Genomic DNA, 5,873 nt, shown 5'->3' on the forward strand with positions numbered 1-5,873 from the left:
TCCCCATCTTCCCACTGCCCTCCCCTGGGCCTGGGTCCTGCTGCTTGCCAGCCTGCCTTGAGGGGATGGAGGGAGGGGGGAACCCACAGGTCAACAGTCAGTCTAGACTGGGGGCGGCTCTAGGGACTGGGCTTCCTGGGACCAGAGCACAGCCCAGGTGCTGGCACTCACCGGGCTAGATGGAGCTGGGTCCCGTGTGGGAGTGGGGGGGGCGGTTATGGTGTCTGGGTGCTCATCCCTGGAGTTGTGCGGGGGTGGGGGTGGGGGCGGGTTCAGTCACTCAGACCACAAAGACCAAGAGTAGGGAGTGAGGCTGTGGGTAGAGTTTTCAGGCCAAGAGAGCAGACGCTGGAAGGGAAATGAGGTAGCTGCTTCCCCTGGGGTTGCTGAACTCCTGACACTCTGGGGGGCACAGCTGCCTGAGAGCAAATCAGCACAGAATGAGCCGAGCTGAGAGATGGGGGAGCGTCCTCGTGCCGTCATCATCCGGGCGCCTAGATCCAGCTGTGCCTGAAACCATCCTTGGCTCACGTAGTTGAAAACTCCAGAGGTCACTTTCTTCTTAAACCAGTTTGAATCAGTTAGGATCCCTTCCGTCAGAAGTGACTGGATTCCAGCAGGTTGTGACTTAAAGGGAAGCCAGACGGGCACCGAGTCCGTACTGGGAAGCTACAATGTCGACTGAGTCGGTGCCCTGCACACAAATCTCTGGACGCTGGCGCCCCCACGCTGCTCACTCTCTGCTGCTTGGACCCCCTTCCCACCCCCACAGAAACAGGGGAGGGGCAGTGGGTCATGTCAGAGACTATTCCTCATGTTTGTGGGTCGGGAAGGAGGAGAGGGACCCCCTCCCCAACCTGCCCACCTTGATAAATGGTAAACAGCCACTTAAGGAGCCAGGGGCCAGGCCGCACGGGCTCCCTGCCCCCCACCACAGGCGTCTCCCCTCCTGACCCCAAGAGCCCAGCCAACAAACGTGCTCCAACAAATACCCTTCCTTTGCTTTCGACGGTGCCCTAAGTAATCATTTGGGGCCTGAATATGTCCTTTTAAAATTTTCTATGTATTAATATTTAATCTCAACCAAGTACAAAATCAGTTGTGAATAAGGTGGGAGCCACGGGCGTAAGAATCAGTCTGCAGGGTCCCCGGGTGGCTGCAGGCACCACGCTCCGCACACCGCAGGCGCCTGGGTGCTGCGGCCGGCAGGGCTGCCCGAGAGCGGCGCCTCCAGGGCAGGGTCCAGGCACGGCTCCTGGGCCACGTGTGACGTGCAGAAGAGGACATTTGTGGGACAGCGGCTCCTCTCCTCCTGCCTTCAGAGGGCCCAGGCACCCAGCGTGCAGGTCTCTACACCCTCTCAGACCCCTTGTCCATCCGGGCTCCCCTCACACCTGCCCCCACACCCGCTGGAGGCCTGGATGCAGAGAGCTGCAGCCACGTCCACGTGAGACACTGGACATGGTGATGGAGGGACGCAGGCAGAGCAGGTGGACCCCAGGTCCCCCCTGCCCAGGACTCTGCACCCTCCCTGCCGGGACTTCAAGCCCGGGGCGCAGCTGACCCCTCTCTGCAGCCAGGCAGATGCCAGCACAAGCTCAGGCTCTGCCCCGAGGGCCACGTGACCCGGCCACGCTGACTCTTCTGTAGAATGGAGGAAATAAGGTCTCCGGTGCCAGGCAAAGTGTTTGCAGAACCTGCCCCTCCGTTGTTCAATAAACATCAACGCCTCAGAAGGCCCAGGTCCCAGGTAATAGAAAAAGATAACGCAGACCTCTAAAACACACAGTCAATTCCAGAGGTGAAAAATACATCTGAATCGGAAAATACAATGGACAGGTTAACAACAGATTAGACTGTGCAAAGAAAAACAGTGAATTTGAAGACATAGCAACACGAACACCTGAAAGGAAGCCCAGAGAGGAGGAAAAGATGCAAGAAAAAAAAAATAAAGAGCAGGATATCAGTGGCGTATTAGAGCAGTAGGGGACAGAAAACTAGCCCTTAAAATGTGATGGTCAAGTTTCCAAATCTGTTGAAAATCCAGAGACTGAAGCTCAACCAACCGCAAGCAGAATAAACATAAGAAACCACCACAAGCCTAACAAAACTGTCGAAAACCAACTATGAAGAAATACCTTCAGCCGTTGAAGAAAAAGACAAATGACATAAAGAAGGACAGAGTCTGAATTGGAGCAGGATTCTTGCGAAACCACACAGGTTAGAAGACTCAGCGCTGATGTATTGAAAGTGCGGACAGAAAAAGGAATCTACCCAGCTAACGACTCCATGCAGCAGATGAAGTTTTTCTAAACCAGCGAACAAAAAAGTCCGGGAACTTGCCACCCCGGGAGGTACACACGAGGCATTCAACCAGATGGGTCTACACAAAAGAGGAAAGTGGGCCCAACGTGGAAAAGACGTGAATAAATAGAAAGCACTGTTATAGTCATTTTTGATTTTTCAAAGATAATTAACCGCTAAAGGCAAAAATATTAATAATGCACTGTGGGGCTTATGACATCTGTGGACGCGGTAAAATGTGTGACAGCTGCAGCACAAGAGATGAGGGCGGGACATGTACACAGTCCGGTGTGCATGACGGGCACACGGCTGGTTAGGGAGCACGTGGTCACGTGGAGCCGTGCGTTCTCCAGCTGCCGGCTGTGAAGACTCGACCACTGAGGACGTAAACGCAGAGGGAAGTCTCAGGCCAACAGTAAAGGTAAAAAGGGACTCGTTGGAAAACTCAATCCAGAACGATGCAGGAAAAGAGGGGAAAAGAAACACGGAGCGATGGGACCAGCAGGAGCCAACAAAGCTGTGGGAGAGGTGGGTCCTCAAACCAGAGCCCACTGAAGAGAGAGACGTAAATAAACGCAAAGGTCGCGAAAGCTCCTGGGTGAATGGAAAGATGGGCAATTCAGCGTCATCCACACAAACTGCCCCGCCCCGCCCACAGAGGACCGCGGGGATGCCCGCCAAACTCCGCAGACGGCGGGGCTCACGGCCAGAGCCGGACGGACACGCAGACAGCCCCGCCGGCCCACGTCCAGGCGTCCACTCGGGGTCTAACGTGATCACGCCAGCGACGACGCAGCCCGTGGCCAGCAGTCACCCGCGCAGCTGTGGCAGGGAGCTCAGACGACAGTGACCCCCGACCGCGCGTCTGGGCGGTGGGCCCTCCGATGCCAGGGCAGCGCCCAGGTGCGCGTGCGACCAGGGCGTGGACGCCCCGGGGGCCATCGTGGCCTCCAGCCCCGTGTCGGGTCCCGCCCTGTGCGTGTGCCGCGCCACCAGGGCTCAGAAGCGGCATGTCCAGGCTGAGGGGCTGAGGAGAGGGGGAAGCCCAGGGTGGGAGACCGACCTCCACAGTCTCTCCAGGCCACCTCTCGGCCTCGCTGCCCCAGTCTGCAGGCGGGGAAATGGCCAGCCTCCCCCTCGGGAGGCCCGTGGAAGAGCGAGGCCCTCCTGGACAGCCGGGTCCATGCTGCGGGCATCCCGGCTGTCCCCGGACTCGCCTAAGCGCACGTCGCCCAAGAGGCAGGTGCCACTTGGTTTACCCGCTTCACAGGTGAGGAGAGAGCCGGGGGTCCAGGGCGGGCTGCCAGCAGTGTGGCCCCGGGCCTGGGCCCTGAGCTCTGTCCATCTGCCCCGCGCCCCCCGCGGCCGGACCCGCACCCCACCCTGGGACTCTCCCCGACCCGAGGCTGCTGCCCCCAGAGCAGGACCAGGGGGCTGGGGGCCGGCGCGGGGGACGGCGGGCCCGCGCCCACCGCCCGTAGGCACCCAGCTCCCCGGGACCACCGTGCGAAGCCCAGCCACCCTCCTGGCTGCGTCCCGGTGACTCCAGGGGTCCAGGGCCTGCGGTCTGGCCCAAGGGCAGCCAAGGTCACGCCTGGACACCGGGCTCCTGTCCCCCAAACCTCCCCCGGAATCGGCCGCACAAACCCAGGGGCCTGCTGCCCCCTGGAGGCCAGAAGGAGAACTGCCCCGCAGCGGCCGCCCTCCCCACCTGCCCTCCCCGGCAGAGGGGCCAGGTGCGGGCCGGGGTCCCGCCCTGCGCCTCAGGCCCTGGGCACCCAAGCTGTCCCCACCGGGCACCGCGAGCCCTCCCCTGGGCAGCCCCTGCCCACGCAGAGCCCCCACTCACACCCACACTATTAAGTGCCCAGCAGGGGCCCAGGGCCCCTCGGGAACCTCAGGGAGGACAGGGGATGCGGTGGGCACGGCCCCCCTGCACAGCTCGGCCGGCTCAGGGGGCGAGGACTGGGCGGACGGGGAGGGTGGGGCAGGACGGGGGGTGCCACCCGGCAGGGGAGCGGGGACGGCCTTTCAGGAGAGCCTGTCTTCTGTTTGTCCCTCGTCAGGGATGCTGGCCTGTGGCTTTCTTCTCTCCTGTCCTTGTCTGGCTTTGGGAAGCGGTCCCTCCTCTTCAAGTTTTTGGGCGATTCTGAGAACCAGTGTAACTTCCTCTTTAAATGTTTGGTAAGACTCACCAGTGAAATCCTCTGGTCCTGGGCTCTTCTTTGTTGGGGGTTTTTTAATTACGGATTCAGTCTCAGACGTTCTATCTTTCTATGATTCAGTCCTGGTAGGTTGTCTGTTTTCTTGGAACGTACCCATTTCTTCAGGTTTGTCCGACTCATGGTGTCTTTTTCACAGGGGCCTTTCACGATCCTCTGTTTCTGTGGTGTCAGTTGTAAAGCACACAGACGTTTACAGCAACTTTACTCACAACTGCCAGTAACTAACAGAAGAAACAGACAGATATTTGTAAGTGTGTGGACATTTTTAACAATACAATCAATAACGTTGATCAAATTAATTCATAAAGAACAGCACACCCCCCAAAAAAGTTTACAAAAATTGAGCAGATGAGATAGTCACAGAGGCTTGGCGAGAGGGCGGGAAGCACAAGATGAGGAACAGGAGGTTTTTAGGGCCATGAAACTGTTCCGTGTGGTGGATACATGTCATCAGGTCTTTGTAAGAACCCATGGAGCGTCCATTGCAAAGAGGGAACCATGTGTAAACTCTAGACTTTAGATAATAATGATGTATCGATATTGGTTCATCAGTTGCAACAAACGGAGCGACCATGCAAGACGCTGATAATAAGGGACCTTGAGGGTGGGCTGGCCGAAGGGGGGTGTGGGAACTCTGTGCTTTCCCATCCATTTTCCTGCAAACTTTAAAACTGCCATTTAGGGACGTCCCCTGGTGGCTCCGTGGTTAAGACTTCACGCCTCCACTGCAGGGGGCATGGGTTCCATCCCTGGTGGAGGAGCTAAGATCCCACATGCCGCGTGGCGAGGCCAAAAACACAAAAACAAAAAAAACAAAACCACCCTTTAAAAAAAAAAGTGTATAAAAAACTTTAATTGACCATATACTGAGTCTAAACCAAATTTCAACAAAGAAAATAAGTAACTATATATGTCTTTAGGGAACACATTTTTCAGATGACTCAGTAGAATGGCTTTTTGGGCAGTTAGTTTTTCCTCACTGTCAATTTTTGTCTGATATATTCAATAATACGGTAAAAGTCTACCATAGCTCTTTCAGCATCTATCAGACAAATACACACACATACACATGAAATACATATAATATATAAATATATGTGTGTGTGTATATATATATATAGTTTCAACCATGCCCAATAAAATTCCCATCACATATATGAACCATGTTCATTGACCACAATGTGATAAAATTAGAAATCAACAAGAAAGAAAAAACCAAAAGGCATTCATATATCTGCATATTTCACCCAAGATTTATTTACAAAATTTAGAGTAGCTTTCCTATGAGGAAATCTTCTAACACTGTTTCAGAGGAATCTAAAGGCTCCGGGTCTAAACCTGGGA

The sequence above is a fragment of the Hippopotamus amphibius genome, chromosome 12 (genome assembly GCF_030028045.1).
Source record: "Hippopotamus amphibius kiboko isolate mHipAmp2 chromosome 12, mHipAmp2.hap2, whole genome shotgun sequence".
Lineage (NCBI taxonomy): Eukaryota > Metazoa > Chordata > Mammalia > Artiodactyla > Hippopotamidae > Hippopotamus > Hippopotamus amphibius.